Raw genomic sequence first — 17,970 nt, forward strand, 5'->3', positions numbered from 1 at the left:
TCTTCCTCTTTTTTCTCCTCCTCCTCCTTCTCTTTTTCTGTCTCCTCTTTCTCCTCCTACTCTTCCTCTTCCTCCCTCAGACTGCATAAGGTGGTTCTCACAGCTGGAAGTCCTATCTGGGGGGTTCTATCAACCTATTAATAGCCAAGATGCCATCCATACCTTTCCTGGTTCCTTACTTTCACTTTCAGACAAACTTTGTCTCTCCCCCTACTTTTCCTGCCTTATTCATTATTCAGTGGTGTAAAAAAGGACCTAAGATGATAGTAATGTGACTACTCTGCCTTCAGCCCAGCACCCCTCAAGACCAAGAAACCAACTGGTTAGACACTGGTGGCTCATACCTGAAATCCTAGCTACTCAGGAGGCTGAGACCTCAGAATCACCATTCAAAGTCAGCATGGGCGAGAACATCTATGAAACTCTTATCTCACTTATCAAAAAGCCTGGAAGTGGAGCTGGGGCTTAAGTGGTAGAGCACTAGACTTGAGTAAAAAAGCTTACAGACAGTGCCCAGGCCCTGAGTTCAAGCCCCAGGACTGGCACTAAAGCAAGCAAACAAAAATAACCAAAAAAAAATTCTACTACATTAGAAAAGAACAAAACAAGACATTGCCAAGATTAAATATTAAATGCCTTAGCTTACTCTTGGTAAGCCTTCAGTGTTTAGTTGATTTAAAACAAAATATTTTTTGGTTTAAAATAAAATAGCTCATATCCAGTGCCAAGAAAAAATATTAAAAAAAAGTTTTAAAAGGTTCATTTTAATTTGGTACTGATCTGTTCCATCATTAGGTTATTTCAAGAATCCTGGATGCCTTCTCTTAAACACAAAACTAATATTGAGGATATAGAGGTGTAGCTCAAATGGTGAGCACCAGACTTGAGCAAAAAAGCCAACCCAGAACAAGAGGCCCTGAGTTTAAGGCTTAGTATCATAATAATTAAATAAAGCTAATATTAGGTGTACGTTTCCGGTAAGAAATTTCCTCAGTGAAGAATCTAACTGCCTGATACAAAGATAAATAGGAAAATTTAACTAGTGCATGAGCCCGTTTGCTATCTCAATTTTAAAAAGTCCTCCCTTCCTCTTTTATCAATTTCTTCTCTTTTCTTCCTTCCTTCCTTCCTTCTTTCCTTCCCTCCCTTCCTTCCTTCCTTCTTTCTTTCTTTCTTTCTTTCTTTCTTTCTTTCTTCCTTTCTTTCTTTCTTTCTTTCTTTCCGACAGTCCTGGGGCTTGAACTCAGGGCCTGAGCACTGTCCTTGGGTTTTCTCAAGACTAGAGTTGTACCATTTGAGCCACAGCACCACTTCCAGCTTTTTCTATGTATAAGGTATTGAGGAATCGAACCTGGGTCTTCGTGCATGTCGTGTGTGCCAGGCAAGCACTCTACTACTAGGCCAAACTCCTAGTGCCCCCCCACCCCTTTTTTTTGTTGTTGTTGTTGCTAGAACTCAGGGTCTGGGCACTATCCCTGGGCTTCTTTGTGCTCAAGGCTAATGCTTTCCAGTTGAGCCACAGAGCCAGTTCTGGTTGTTGAGTGGTTAATTGGAGACAAAAGTCTCATGGGAACTTTTTTGCCTGGGCTGGCTTTGAACCATGATCCTTGGATGTCAGCCTCCTGAATAGCTAGGATTGCAGGCATGAGCCACTGGCATCTGGCTCTTTTTTCAATTCTAATCCTACTTATCCTTCAACTACATTTTTTTCCTCTCAGAGATGGGGATTGAACTCACAGCCTTGCGTTTATACAATACTCTGCCACTTTAGCCACACCTCCAGTTCCCAATCCTATTTTCTTTTCTTTTCCTTCCTTCCTTTCTTCCTTTCTTTCTTTGTGATACTAGGACTTATACTCAGTATCTCATGGTCTTGTTCATTAGCTGGTGCCCTACCACCTAAGCCATGACTCCAGCCCCTCAATCCTATTTTCCTATTGCAGAAAGTTTCACACTGCAAAATTTTGTAAATGTTGGTGACACATAAATACAAAAAATATGATATGATAAATGTTTTATGGTTTCATTCATATCTATTAAACTCTTTCATTGTAGTTCAAAGTTGCCATTGGTAATCCAGAACTGAATAAACTGTTCCTGAAAACTTCATAGAGACATTGAAATGTTCTGTTTGTACTGATATTAGGGCTTGAACTTGGGGGTCTGGATGTTGTCCCTTAGCTTTTTCACTCAAAGGTGGTACTCTACTACTTGAGCCACAGCTCTACTTCTGACTTTTAAGTGTCTAATTGGAGACAAGAATCTCATAAACTTTCTTGTCTAGGCTGGATTTGGCTTTGTTTCTTTTTTTTTTTTTTTTCTTGCCAGTCCTGGGCTTGAGCTCAGGGCCTGAGCACTGTCTTTGGACTTTCTCAAGGCTAGAGCTCTACCACTTGAGCCTCAGCACCCCTTCTGGCCTTTTTCTACATATATGCTACCAAGGAATCAAACCAGGGACTTCCAGAATGCTAGGCAAGCACTTTACCACTAGGCCAAACTCCTGGCTCCTGGCTTTGTTTCTTTTATTCCCCTCTCCCCTTTCCTTCTCTCCCTTCCTCTCTTTCCCTCCCTATCCCCCTTTTTCTCCTCCCCTCTCTCCCACCCCCCCCCCTTTGTTTTTCCAGTCCTGAGGCTTAAACTCAGGGCCTAGGATCTGTCCCAGAGCTTTTTGTTCAAGGCTAGTGCTCTATCAGCTAGAGCTAGAGCTCCACTTTCTTTTCTTTTCTTTTTTTTGGGGGGAGGGTCATACTTAATTGGAAATAAGAGTCTCATGGACTTTTCTGTTCAGGCTGGCTTCAAACCACAAACTTCTGATGTCAGCATCCTGAGTAGCAGGGATTACTAGTGGTGTGAGCCACTGACACCTGACTACCACAGAACTCTTTGGAGCACATAATTTGAGTCTTCTTTTAATCTTTTAGTGCCATTTGAAAATACAAAGAACCTTTCTTAGCTTGGCAACTGTGCACAGTCAGTGCACTGTCCTTAGCCTGAGGGCTGGACAGAGTTGACCCCTGGCCTAGGCTGTGAAGAGATGAAGCAACTCTCTTAAGCAATCAGGGCAGTAGAAAGAGAACACAAATAGTTCCTCTAGCTTTTCCTCACCCTGCTGGTGGGTGATCAGGACTGAGCTCCTCCGTGAACCACGGCCTGGAGCTCCTGAGAACCATACCATGTGCACGCAGGTACTTGTGCAGCCACCTCCCCATTGGGAGAATGGGAGTCCCAGCTGATATCTCTCAGGGAAATGTTCAGATCAGGGTCTTAGAAGCATTATCTGTCTGATAAAGCATCCTGAAAAAGAGCCATGTGTGGCCAAGATGGGTTCATCCTCTTCAAGTGAATCAGGGCTCCCCATTTATGACTGATCCCAGCTTTCAGCCTTGAGTTGAGACCTTCAGAACCTTCTAGAGATATTCTCTAAACAAATTTACATACCCAGGTTCTGTATACCATTTCCCAGTTCTAAGCAGCACCTCTGAAGGCCAGGTGCTGACCTCATACAGCCTGTGGTTCATCCTGTATCTTGTGCGGCCACGCGGGCCAGGCTAGGGAGGAGAAGGCAGGTATTCAGACGAAACCAAATATAAAGAGGAAGGGTGTGTGGGCAGTCCCAGAGAAGCAGAAAAGGCAGTTGAGGCAGTAGGCCAGTCATGGCTGGGCAGCAGTGGCCACTGTCCCCAGAAAGGTGGCTTCCATCAGAATGGACTCCATGCTAGGATTCTTTTTTTTTTTTTTTTTTTTTTTGCCAGTTCTGGGGTCTTGAACTCAGGGCCTAAGAGCAATCTCTGAGATATTTTTTTTCTTTGCTTAATGTTAGAGCTTTACCATTTAGCCACAGATCCACTTAAACTTTTCAGTGGTTAATTGGAAATAAAAGTCTCACAGACACCAAGCACTGCTGGATTAGGCCAGTAATCCTAGCAACTCAAGAGGCTGACATCTGAGGATCATGATTCAAAGCCAGCCAGGGCAGGAAAGTCCATGAGACCCTTATCTCCAATGAACTACTCAGAAAAAGCCAGAAGTGGTACTGTGGCTCAAATGGTAGAGTGCTTGCCTGGAGCACAGAGAAGCTCACAAACAGCACCTAAGCTCTGGTGACAAGCTCCAGCACTCACACACAAAAAAAAGTTTCACAGACTTTCCTGCCTGTGCTAGCTTCAAACCATGGTCCTCAGATCTCAGACTCCTGAGTGGCTAAGATCAAATTGTAAATCTTTAATGAGGCTGTGCCCTCTCTGAGAACAGGAATCCACCCGCCTTGTACTCTTTTTTTTTTTTTTTTAATCATTTTTTTAACCTGGGATTCTCAAGAACACAAAGCAGGTAATCAATAACACTTACCCAACACAACCGAAAGCTATGCCATTAGAAAGATTAATAGAATTGAATATGATATTCTGGAAAGAAGCTAATTTTGTGCAAGCACTTTCTTTTTCTTTTTCTTTTTTTTTTTTAATGCCAGTCTGGGGCCTGAGCACTATCCTTGGGCTTTTCTCAGGCTGGCATTCTACCACTTGAGCCACAGCACCACTTCTGGCCTTCTGTCTTTTCTCTCTTTTTTTCTTTTTTTCTTTCTTTCTCTCTTTCTTTCTCTCTTTCTTTCTTTCTTTCTTTCTTTCTTTCTTTCTTTCTTTCTTTCTTTCTTTCTTTCTTTTTGCCAGTCCTGTGGCTTGAACTCAGGGCCTGAGCACAGTCCTTGTGCTTTCCTGAAGGCCAGCGCTCTACCACTTGAGCCACAGCACCACTTATGGCTTTTTTCAGTGTTTGTGGCACCAAGGAATCGATCCCAGAGCATCATGCATGCTAGGCAAGCACTCTACCACTAGGCCAAACTCCTGGCTCCACTTCTGGCTTTTTCTATGTATGTGGTACTGAGGAATCAAACCTGGGTCTTCCTGCATGCTAGGCAATCATTCTACCACTAGGCCAAACTCCTGGCCCCTGTGCGTTTTCTATACAAAAATCTTCAGCACTCTTGCAGCTGCTCTGTGCAGCTGAGGCACAAAGCAAAATTTCAAATTCATGTGTGATTCAGTACATTCTTCACACCTTACTTGGACTAACCACATTGTCAGTCTGATCAGCGACAAGAAATTAATCATTGGGAAGATTGGGGATGAGTGGGGCAGCCCCCTATAGAAGGAGAAACAATCAATTTGGCATTTGCATGTCAATAGTTTGGGCAGTGCACAGATTCAAATGCCATCTTCTGAGGCCTTGCCTCTGGGGAAGGAGTGGCAGGAGGCAGTTACCTGAGTCAGAACGGGTCCATGAGACAGAGGTCAGCATTGCTCCTCACAGAACCCACAACGGCACTTCCATAGTCAGTGCTGGAAGCTTCCAGAGGCTGATGGGGAGAAGGAAGACGGGATTAGAGTGGAGAAGCAGGAGTTCTTGCAGCCAGCATGGATGTCTCCTCTGGCCCAACCCTAACAAATGACACATCTCAGAGAATTTCATTTGGCACAGTGACTAGTTCTTGGGCAGATGATGAAGGATGGAGGTGTTCACAATGGTTAGCATCTCAAATTGTCTCATGGGATGTAAGAGAATCCAGAGATTGGAAAATAGGTGCCATAGACATAGTGCAATTATTTGATTTCAAGTAGCACTACCCCTGAGATGTTTGAGATTATTTTCTTTTATTATAGTTGCAGGGAATGGGGGGGAGGGTGTTTTCTTTTGTTTGGTGCCAGTACTGGGGCTTGAACTTGGGGTCTCATACTCTCTTGACTTTTTTCTTTCAAGGATGACACTCTACTATTTAAACTACACCTCTCTCTCTCTCTCTCTCTCTCTCTCTCTCTCTCTCTCTCTCTCTCTCTCTCTCTCTCTCTCTCTCTCTCTTTTGGCTGATTGAAGATAAACACCTGTACAAACTTTTCTGTCCAGGACTAGCTTCCAATTGGATTGTTATACTTCAGCCTTCTGAACAGCTAGGATTATAGGCATGAGTCACCAGTGCTGGGTTCTACAAACATGTCTGAGACCCTTATCTATCTAAACAAACACCTCAAGGCCCCAACAAGTGAACAAGGCTGGAGTTCCACCCATTGGTCAGCCTTAAGCCACTGCACAGACCAAGTGTACAGCCTGGGAAGACAACAGCTGGATGCTGACTCTGCTTCTAGATCTGGGATCTGATTCACTAAATGAACTGCAAGTTATCTGGGCACAGTTAACCAATAACACTGCAAAACAGTAAAGTTAGTATTTGAGACACATTGTGTAATCATTTTTGATTACACATTTTCTGCCCTACTCCTTGAGCCAAAGCACCACTTCTGATTTTCTGGTGGTTAATTGGAGAGAAGAGTCTCACGGACTTTCTTGTGCCAGGGCTGGCTCTGAACTACGATCCTCAGTTCTCAGCCTGCTGAATAGCTAGGACTACAGGTGTCAGCCACCAATACCCAGCACTTTTTTATTTGCCCACGCCTCAAGGATTGTGATAACTCAATAAACTTGAGAAGGTTTATCATGAGCAAGTTAAAAAACATGTCCATTAAATCAGCAGTTCTCAAACTGTGTTCCTTGGAACATCACTACCTACCTTACCAAAGAACCAACCCACCAACCCTGAAAGAATCTGTTGGATATGCAAACTCTTGACTTTGATTCAAGTTGCATCAAAGAAAAGATCTGTAAGGGGAAGCTTGGAAATCAGTGTATTTCACAAGCTTCCAAGAGAGTCTGGTATGCCTTGGATAATTTAAGCACACACACACACACACACACACACACACACACACACACACACACACACACACATGCCCTGTGTCCATGCTGAAGCTTGAACTTAGAGCCTAGGTGCCATCTCTTAGCTATTTTGCTCAAGACTGGCTCTCTACCACTTGAGCCATAGCAGCTTCTGGCTGCCTATGTGTGATGATAAGAGTCTCCTAAACTTTCTTACCTGGGGCTCACTTTAAACTGCAATCTTTAGATTTCAACCTCTGGGGTGGCTAGAATTACAGGCCTGAGCCATTGGCATCAGGTTATAACCTGTCCTTGTATGTGTATATACATAAAATAACCCTACTCTACTTTGTGGTTAAGTTTCAGTTAAAGATAGGGCACTGAGCTAGGAAGTAGAGAAGGAAGAAGAGCCAGAGTGGGCAGGAGACAAAGGCCTTGGCCTGAACAGTGTGCTGTTTATTAGAGAACAGAGGGCATAGATTGACCTCCTAACACAGGCCAGTATTATCTCTTCTATGGGTTAGAGGGCTCCAACTATGCAGTTGAGTCTGGTTGGGTTAAGTCTGGGTTGAAGGACAATGGCAAAGAACATGATCACTAAGACAATGGCAATCATTATGGGCTTTGGCCATGGGCCAGGCAGAAACAGGCAGCAGCCAAACTTACGGGTTGCTCAGAACACAGAATAACCAGGTCTGGCTGATATGTGAGAGAAACCTGAAGATGATCTGGGTCAATCAAGGTCATGTCCAATGGCAAAGAAGAGAGCTGCAGAGGCTGTGACATTTTTCGGGTGTATAAACCACATGGCCTGCTTCCAAGGCTGACATGTTTTGAAACTGATGTCTGGTAAATGAGATGACTTAGAGATTTCTATCTCTGGTTTACCTTTCTGTACTTTGGGTTCTGCATTTTCTAGGACAGAGACTGTCTGGTCACTTTAAAGAGCTGCCCAGGGGGTAGAACACAAAAGAAAAAAAAAATCAAGTAGGCACAAGATTGGAGATGTCACAGGAGCCCTAGACCATTCTGCAAAGAGGCTAAATGTTACCATACCTAAAAGCCTGTCAAGACCAGCTGGAGCTTACCTTTATAAATAATTCAAGTTGTTAACAGTAAATCGAGGCTGGGAGGGGTCTTCACAGCCAAAGCAAAGTGACCCCTAACACTAATTTAACATCTCTGTTTGGAGGAAAAGTACTTTTCATGGCAAGGAAGTTGTGCCTTCTGCTTCTAGAAAACTGACACAAATAGAATGCTTTATTTTCTGTTATTGGTAGATGAATATGGGACATGGAAAGTGTTTTTGATGTTGCAACAAAGCTCTGATTGAAAGGAAACAGGATTCAAAAGTATACTTGGCTGGGTGCTGGTGCTCACGCCTGTAATCCTAGCTGAGATCTGAGGATGGTGGTTCAAAGCCAGCCTGGGCAGGAAAATTCATGAGACTCTTGCCTTTAATTTACTCACAAAAAGCTGGAAATGGAGCTTTGGCTCAAAGTGGCAAAGCACTAGCCTTGAGCACAAAAGCTCAAAGACAGCTCCCAGATCGTGAGTTCAAGCCCAGGCTACTAGGGGAAGGAAGGAAGAAAGGAAGAAAGAAGGGAAGGAGAGAGGGAGGGAGGGAGGGAGGGAGGGAAGGAAGGAAGGAAGGAAGGAAGGAAGGAAGGAAGGAAGGAAGGAAAGAAGAAAGGAAGGAAAGTTCAAGAAGGAAGTTGAGGAACTGCAGTTGTGGCTCAAGGGGGTAAGGCAGTAGCCTTGAACTAAAGAACTCAGGGACAACACCCAGGCCCAGAGTTCAAGTCCCATGATTGATAAAAAAAAAAAAAAAAAGAAGAAGAAGAAGAAGGAAGGTGAGCCAGGGAGATGGCTTACACCTGTAATCCTAGCTATTCAGGAGGCTAAGATCTGAGGACTGCAGTACAAAGCTATCCCAGACACTAAAGAATCTGAAATTCTTATCTCCAATTAATCACTAGAAAACAGTAAGTGGTGCTGTCACTCAAGGGGTAGAGCAGTAGCCTTAAGCTGAAGAATTCAGGGACAGTGCCCAGGCCCAGAGTTCAAGCCCCATACTGTCAAAAAAAAAAAGAAGGAAGGTGAGTTCAAGCTCTAGATGCTGGGGAAAAGAAAGGAAAGCAAAGGAAAAGAGGAAAGAGAAAGACACAGAGAGAGAGAGAGCAGAAAGAAAGAAAGAAAGAAAGAAAGAAAGAAAGAAAGAAAGAAAAGAGGGAGGGAGAGAGAGGGAGGGAGGGAGGGAAGAAGGAAAGGAAGAGAGAGGGAGAGTGTGGGGGAGGGAAATGACCTGTTCCACCATTTTTGAAATTTAAATAAAAACCTAGATAAGAAGCTCTAAGAAAAGGATACAAATACACATAGAGTTCTCCTTATCAAGACCTTGGGCATTAATGAACACTTGCTGTTGCATTGGCCTTAGAAAACACAAAACTCCAGTGTTGTTCTTCCTGCCCTTGAGACTCTCCTTTGAAATATTTGCAGAGACAGCAGTTTGGAGGAATGAACTTGGCATCCACCAATCCATTCTCCAGAGAAACATTTCAAGGTAAATTTTCCATGCGTCCTTTTCTTTCCACCAGATTTCATTCCCGAGACCGCAATGGAGGATCGAGTCATCTCTCAGCTGCCCCGGTGAGCACAACTCAGTCTTCACGACACCAACACACACCGGGGCGATCATTTATCATCTCTGCAGTAGTTTAGTCCCAGATGAACCATTTACTAATTTATTTCCATATGTAACTGGCAGAGAGATTAATCAGCCTTCTAACTCAGAAACCTGGATGGTGTTTTATTCCCCTAACAAACTCTGGCACACATTTACATGGAAACCAAGAATTCTTTAAAAGCTGTCAGGTCCCCTCCCCCGCATCCTGTCATTCACAGACACACACACACACACACACACACACACACACACACACACTAACAATGACGATGATGATGACGATGATGATGATGATGATGACGACAACAACAACAATCTTTCTCAAAATAGCCTGGCCCCTATGTCCACTTGGACATCTGACATTAATTTTTTTTTTTTCCTTTTTGCCAGTCCTGAACTTGGGGCCTGGACAATGTCCTTGGGCTTTCTCAAAGATAGCACTCTACCACTGGAGCCACAGCACCACTTCTGGCTTTTTCTATATATGTGGTACTGAGAAATCGAGCCCGGGTCATCACACATGCTAGGAAAGCATCCTACCACTAGGCCAAACTCCTAGCGCTGACATTTGACATTTTGACTCTGTTTTTCACCGTTTTGTCAGGGCTTGTTTTTTGTTGCAGGGCTTGAATTCAGAGTCTGGGCACTGTTTTTTCCCTAGGTGTTTTTGTTTTGGTTTGGTTTTCCTCAAGGCTAGTGCTCTTCCACTTAGAGCCACAGCTCCTCTTCCAGTTTTCTGGTAGTTAATTAGAGATAAGAGACTTTCCTGCCTGGGCTGGCTTGGAACCATGATCCTCAGATCTCCCCTCCTGAGTAGCTAAGATTCCAGGCATGAGCCTCTTAAACATTTATTTAAATCATCATGGACTTGTTCTGTGAGGGGAGCTTGCTGTAAGTGGGGAAGCACTGAGCTCTGACACAAACCCATCGCTCCCTCCCCACCTCAGGCGCAGTGGCAGCCACGTGCCTGCCCTCCCCCCTCACAAGGCCAGGGTCTCACATTTCTGAAACTGAAGACGTTGTTTCCTCACAGCCAAGTGCCCAGCTGGTCGCGCCAAGCGGTGCCCAGACACTGGAAAGTATGCGCTCTCTTTTTTTCCACTCTTTTTAAGGGTCTGAATTCTGCAGCTCCCTGGTTCTGGGCAAGGTGAGTGCGGATGAATCTGTACCCTTCACCGGATTCCCCTGAGCTCCCACTTAGGTGTTTCATTTTAACCCAGTGATAGCAGCTTTCAGCAAAGAGTGGGTTAATGGTGCTTGTTATTGGGTAGCAATAACAATTTTGGCAATGCCAACATGCCAACATGGGGGAAACTGAGTCAATCTAAACTAAGGGTGACAGGCAGGCACTGTCCTGAGTGAATCTAAAACGGCAGAGTTCCAAAAGCCTCAGGATCTTGTAGCGATTCTGCCTGCTGGGTTCACACTGTTGGGAACTTAAACAACCATGCCGCCTTGAAAAAGTCACTCAACAGTTCAGGTTGAAAAATCTCTGCTAAGCCAGACATGGTCACACGTGCCTATAATCCCAGCGCTAGGGACAATGAAGCAGGATGAAGTTCAGGGTGAGCCTAGACTGCACAGCAAGGCTGTCTCCAGTGAACTAAACCAAACAACATTCCCTTTTCTTTTTCAGCTTTACCATCTTATAATTCTATAAAGTGATAATAGTCTTTCATCTGGTTGCTGTGTTTATTTGATACCTCTCTATCCAACAGCAATAAGTTTGAAAACAAGCCAGGTGCTAGTATCTCATACCTGTAATCATAGCTACTCTGGAGGCTGAGCTCTGAGGATCCCAGTTCAAAGGCAGCCCAGGCAAGAAAGTCTGTGAGATGCCTGCCTCTAATTAACCACCAGATAACCAGAAGTAGAGCTGTGGCTCAAAGTGGCAGAGCACTATCATTGAGCAAAAAAAAAAAGCTCAGGGACAGTACCCAGGCCATGAGTTCAAGGACCATGACTGACCAAACATCTGGAAAGAGGCTGGCTAGCTTCAGATGCTTGGAGTGGGGTTAACATGCTTCAGAACCCTCAGTATTCATACATTGTCTCTGAGCAAAGAATATAAGCATTTGAAGACGGTTTAACAATGTAGCTCTTTACAACAGTTTAAGAGTTGAAGAGCTCAGGGACAGCACCCAGGCTCAGAGTTCAAGTCCCATGACAGACAAAAAGAAAAAAGAAAAGAAAAAAGAGTCCAATTCAATACAGTAGTTTGAAGTACTATTCTAGGTAGAGAAAAATCTACAAGAGTGAGTCAGGGCCTTTGGCTCTAAGACAAAACAGAAATGTATATGTCTCCATTTTCAAAATAGCCAGCATGATCATGGCTCAAGTGGCAAATAGCAGTTTAGCAAAATAAGACCCTGAGTTCAAATCTTAGTATCATACACACACACACACACACACACACACACACACACACACACACACAAAATCCACAAATCTTTCTCCTTTTTTTTGCCAGTCCTGGGCTTGAACTCAGGGCCTGTGCACTGTCCTTGGGCTTTCTCAAGGCTAGAGCTCTACCACTTGAGCCACAGCACCACTTCCGGCTTTTTCAATGTATGTGGTACCAAGGAATCGAACCCAGGTCTTCGGGCATGCTAGGCAAGCTGTCTACCACTAAGCCAAACTCCTGGTCCCTTCCCCCGTTTTTGTTTTGTTTTGTTTTGTTTTGAATAAAGGAGTTTATTAGGGGGGCCTTGTTGCTCCCAGGAGAGGGAGAGGAGCTAGAGGAACGGCATCTGTGCCCCTGGGTAAGTGGGAGATAGTGATGACTGTGCACCTCTGGGTAGGTAGAAGAGAATCACAAATCTTAATATAATAAAACATGTGCTAGCTTAGTACTTACGGCTCATACCTGTAATCCTAACTATTCAGGAGACTAAGATCTGAGGATTGCAGCTCAAAGCCAGCGCCCGACACGACAGAAGTGTCTGTGAGACTATTATCTCCAATTAACCACCAGAAAACCAGAAGCAAAATTGTAATTCAAAGTGGCAGAGCACAAGCCCCAGGACCAGCACACACACACACACACACACACACACACACACACACACACACACTATGTGAAGTTTCCTTCCTTTTTTTTTTTTTTTGGCCAATCCTGGGGCTTGAACTCAGGGCCTGAGAGCACTGTCCTTGGGCTTTCTCAAGGCTAGAGCTTTACCACTTGCACCACTTCTGGCTTTCTTTCTATGTATGTGGTAGTGAGGAATTGAAACTGGGCCTTCGTGCATGGTAGGCAAGCACTTTACCTTTAGGCCAAACTCCCAGCCCTGTGAAGTTTCTTGAAGGAAATAGAATTTAAACTGAGCCTTGAGAAACAAAGAGAAAAGTAGATGCCAACGAGCAGTCTCGATAGCGAGAGCCAAGGCCTAGAAGATTTCAAGTGTAGCCAGGACACAGTGTTGAGTTCCCTAGGGCAGCAGTGCAGAATGTCCAAGGCACACTACAGATAGGGACTAAAGATGGGAAGCATTGGCTGGGAGCCAACGGGTGGCCTTCCCCTTGAGGGCCTCCGGAAGTTTACTCTGGCTTTCCATTGCCTGGAAAGACCGGAAATAATACTGGGAGTATCTGCCCTCATTTCTTTTTTCTTATTCATCCCATGCTGCCTCTATTTGGGGATTCCTCAAATTTATTTATTTTCCAAATCAGTTTCCTGGCCCTTTGAATGGAAGCTATAGAGTTTTCCTAAACATCCTGGCAGGATTTTCCATGTGAATGAGTGATTCTGTCAAGGCTTTTTACTTTCAGGGTTAGGTGGATTTTGTTGTTGTTTGTTTTGTTTCCTTTCTGATGACAGAATTAAAATGACATGGTGGGGAACACTGTTTTGATAGTAAGCAATATTTCTGGTGGAGGAGAATGAACAGCCTGGCTGAGCTCTGGAAGGGCCCACTCTAATCCCTCCCAAACTACTCAGAGCAGAACTAGTTGTTCAACACTTGGGATTTTAAGCTCCACGGTCCCCAGTTAATGAGCCAGTTACTCCAGGTAACAGCCCTACATGGGAACTCTCCTAGTCCCAGCTCCCACCACAAAACATGGGTCCCATGGGGGCAAAGTTAAGGGAAGTAGGAGTAGTCTATAAACCTCTTCCCCATCAGCCCCAGTGTATAAACTGGTGGCTCAAGGATCTACCAAAATAAGGCAGAGGAGCTCTTCCAGTAAAGACTGGATCTGCTTTTGGCATGGGCCACCAAGAAAAAGTTCTCTGAAACACACACACACACACACACACACACACACACACACACACACACACACACACTCCACCTCAGAAAGGGCAGCTTATCCATAGATACATATTGGCAAGTTTCCAGTCAGATTCACTGGCGATTATATCAATGTTGTAGGGTAACTATCCACCATGATGTTACACAGTGCAGGGTTCAAGCCCTTAATTTATCATTTCAAATCTGTCCCAGCTTTCCACATGCCCAGGTGTTTAGCAAGCTTGAAGCTCCCCAGCCATCAAGTCATCATGAAGCAGTCTAACACATTCTCCACACAAATAAAAACACTGCAAGCTGGACTAAAGGAGTTGCACACATGGCTTTTAATATGAAATCTACCAAGGGTCATAAAATGAATCTTCTTTGAATTAGCTGTGACAATTTTGCTTTTTCCCTTCACTAATACATGAATAATATTTTAAAAAAAAACGACAGTGCAAGGTAAACGTGGCTTAAACTATATAAAGAGCACAAATAAAAATATTTTGACAGTAAAACTCAGTATAAATTAGCTACCACATACTCAAAAGCTCCTGCAATCAAAATGTGCACAGCGAAATCCATTAACCTAATACTCAGGCAGCGTTTCACAAGTAGGGGTCTGGTACATAAATAAATGCCCATTCCAACACTCCTCTCCAATTACCACACCATTTGGTTGCAAAAGCACACACTTACAAAGTCTATCATCTTTGATCAACACTGAAGTCCTATCCGGCTGTAAACATAGAGGGATGAGACACACTAAATACCAGCAAATGGCACAGGGGGAAAAAGTAGCAGCCGGTATTAAAGATAAACCAGGGCCACCCGGTAAGCACAGAGATATTTACATAAGCATTCGGAAAAGACAATGGAGGTCCAATTTCCCTAGAAGCACACACAGATCTACCTCTCTACTCCCCACCTGATGTTTTTGTTTTTGTTATAATATATAAAAGCAGTTTCTCCCAGGCAACATTCAAACACACCTTAGTGGCCATAAACTCAGTAGCTGTGAAAGATTCTGTTGTATATGAGATTGCTCTCAAGGACTTGGCTCTTTCCACCCACACTTTCGTTATTTATCTATCACTGCCCACCCCACACCTCTTCTTTTCCCTCTACTCCTTTCAGACATTGAGCTCCATGTCAATATTCTTCATTTTGTCATCTGCCAAGGTCATTTTCTTACCTTTGGAACTCCCTGACATTGCTTTCATTTGGTGATGGTATTTACCCAAACAAGGGCAATTGTTTGACTGGAAATCTTGCAACTTTCAAGTTGGCAGTCAAGGCAGCAGGCGGATGTGGTAACCCTTGCTACATTGGCTCAGCGGAGCCAGTACACATCTTAATCCCAAACTGTATTTTAATTCATTTACACTTACTTAATATAGTGCGTGCCGCCTGTCCACTGATGCCATATCAGAAACCTGCAAGCTACTATTTCTGCAACTGTGTCACTGTAGATAGTCTGAAACACGTACGTAGCTGTTGCCATGGAAACAAACACAGCTAGGGTAGAGTGCCACGCTGTGTTAATTCCTTCACCCATGAACCCCAGGGGAATGCTAACATTCATCTTCTTTCTCCTTTAGTCTCACTCTGCTTTAATAGTTTTTCTTTTCTTGGTGTGTGTGTGTGTGTGTGTGTGTGTGTGTGTGTGTGTGTGTGTGTGTGTGTGTATTTTCTCTTTAGCATTATCAAATGATGTACTAAATACACCCGAAAATACGGAGGGCAGAAATGTGCCTTGATTCCCAACTCAGACTGCCAGGTGTGTGCTTAAGGTGGTGACAGCTCTGTGATGAATCCTTCCTTTCCTAAACTTCTCCAGAGAGAAAGGGAGAACTTTTTTTTGGTCTTTTCTTTTAAAATGATGTGGTTAGGACAGAGAAGATGAAAAGCGATGGGCAAAGCAGAACATTTGGATTGATAAAGGAAACCTATCACTTTTTCAGAGAAATCTCGAGAGTCTGTAAGGGTTTAATGCAAAGCCCCGTCTCCAGACCATGCAAGATTGTGCCATTATCAATTTTTTGAAATACTTTTCAAAGTACATCCAGGATAAGAACTGTTTACTTTCCTAACCTGAGCTTCATTCATTCATTTAAGTAGGCAAAAGCATAACTCCTTAACCAAGCTTCCATTAAATCCCCACATCTCTTTTCCTTTTTTTTTTTTTTTCTGCCAGTCCTGGGCTTGAACTCAGGGCCTGAGCACTGTCCTTGGGCTTTCTCAAGGCTAAAGCTCTATCACTTGAGCCTCAGTACCACTTCTGGCTTTTTCTATATATGTGGTACCAAAGATTTGAACCTGGGTCTTCATGCATGCTAGGCAAACACTCTACCACTAGGCCAAACTCTCGGCCCTCCTTTTTTTTTTTTTTTTTTTTTTTTTTTTGCCAGTTCTGCGCTTGGGATCAGAGCCTGAGCACTGTCCTTGGGTTTTCTCAAGGCTAGAGCTCTACCACTTGAGCTACAAAACTACATCTGCCATTTTTTTCTATGTATATGGTACCAAGGAATCGAACCTGGGTCTTCATGCATGCTAGACAAGCACTCTACCACTAGGCCAAACTCCTAGCCCCCCACATCTCTTACTAAATCCAGGCAAGAAGGTACTAGAATGAATGAGATGCAACTCTCATGGCGACAGATCATTCAGAAATAAGTTATTGTTCTACCATCTGAACATTCTCTCCTTTGCTTCAGATTCAGATCTGTGCCTGGATCAATGCTTCAACCAATCTCTGTGTGTGTGTGTGTGTGTGTGTGTGTGTGTGTGTGTGTGTGTGTGTGGTGTACTGGTATTGGGACTTAAATTCAGGGCCTGGATACTGTCTCTTAGCCTTTTTTTTTTTGTCATGAGACTTGAAGTCCAGACCTGGGCATTATCTCAGAGCTCTTCAGCTCAAGACGACCACCCTATCCCGGGAGCCACAGCACCACTTCCTGTTTTCTAGTGGTTAATTGGAGATAAGAGTCTCAAAGTCTTTAGTGCCGGAGCTGGCTTTGAACCGTGATCCTCAGATCTCAGCCTCCTTGAGTAGCTAGGATTACAGGTGTGAGCCACGGTGCCTGGCTTGTTTCTTAGCTTTTTAATTCAAGGCTGGTACTCTATCATTTCAGCAATATCATCACTTCTGGCTTTTTGCTGATTTAACTACAGATGGAGTCTTAGGGACTTTCTTGCCTGGGTTGGCTTTGAACCAGGATCCTTAACTCTCCAGCTCCTAGGTAGCCAGGATTAAAGATATTGGTCATCAATGTCTGATTCCAACTCTTCATTATGCCTTTGAGTCAAAAATGTGCATTGCTTCATCTTCCCATTATTCAAACTGGTAAGCCACTTTAAATATTGAGGTTATACTCATCATAGAAGACAAAAATATGCTGTTCAAAATCTTAATTACATCCTATCCCTTGGGCTAGTTAATAATATTCAATCTGGATGAAAATGGCCACATTTTAGATTTGCATGCTGATGTGCTTCTCTTGAATACGATTTTCTCACTAAACAATCAATTGCCGGCTGGAAGAGTGCAGATCCACGACCCTGAACTCGCCTGTTCGAAAGAAAACACCGCTCTATTGGTGGGGATTACAGTAAAATTATCCTCTAAAAGATGAACAAAATTTTCCTATTATTTTTCTAAATTGAATCATTCTTGGCTGTTTACTATGATAATAATGATCAACTAATGCCTAAGATAAAGCAAAACAGTAAACGACACACTCAATTTACTAGTAAGGAAATATATCACTTTTTAAAAGCAATCTCAAGATGCTATTGTGATCTAATGCCAAGCATCATCTCTGGGTTTTTAGCAGGGCAGGTGGAAATTATTCTTTAACTGACCAGAACTTACCAAATTAGCTCATGTCTATAATCCTAGCTATTCAAGAAATGCAGATTTGAGGACAGTGGTTCAAAGCCAACCTCAGAGAGAAAAATTCCTGAGACTCTTCAATTCACCACCAAAAAGCTGGAAGCGGCGTTGCGGCTCCAGTGATAGAGCACTAGCCTTAAGTGAAAAAGCTAAAGGAGAATATCCAGGCCCTGAGTTCAAGCTCCAGTACTGGCACAAACAAAACTTGGGGAACAGGGCCACCTCTATTTAAACAGTACTGCTGCACACGCCTTTAGCAGAGCTGAACAGCACCTAGATGATCTCATGGAACCCTGAGCAGAGTTCTACTCGGCAGCTTTCACCAGAATCATTTCACCTGGAGGCTCCAGACATCAAGGACTGGTTCTAGGTCACACACTTCAGACCCTTGTATTCTGTCGTCTGATTTAATGCTCTTTCCATAGACTAAGCCACCCTGAAATGTTCCCACTCTG

At 43.7% G+C, this 17,970-nt stretch overlaps 1 protein-coding gene across 1 annotated transcript in view; it reads right to left on the minus strand.

Moving 5' to 3' along the window:
* Positions 1 to 17,970, minus strand: part of Foxn3 (forkhead box N3) — a 289,121-nt gene that overhangs the window by 247,551 nt on the left and 23,600 nt on the right. Inside the window, exon 3 of the mRNA XM_090344682.1 lies at positions 5,259 to 5,353. The gene's annotated coding sequence lies outside the window, so the exon portion shown is untranslated. The remainder of the gene's footprint in view (positions 1 to 5,258; positions 5,354 to 17,970) is intronic.

Source organism: Megascapheus bottae, chromosome 14 (genome assembly GCF_031878675.1).
Source record: "Megascapheus bottae isolate mThoBot1 chromosome 14, mThoBot2.hap1, whole genome shotgun sequence".
In the NCBI taxonomy this organism is placed as follows: domain Eukaryota; kingdom Metazoa; phylum Chordata; class Mammalia; order Rodentia; family Geomyidae; genus Megascapheus; species Megascapheus bottae.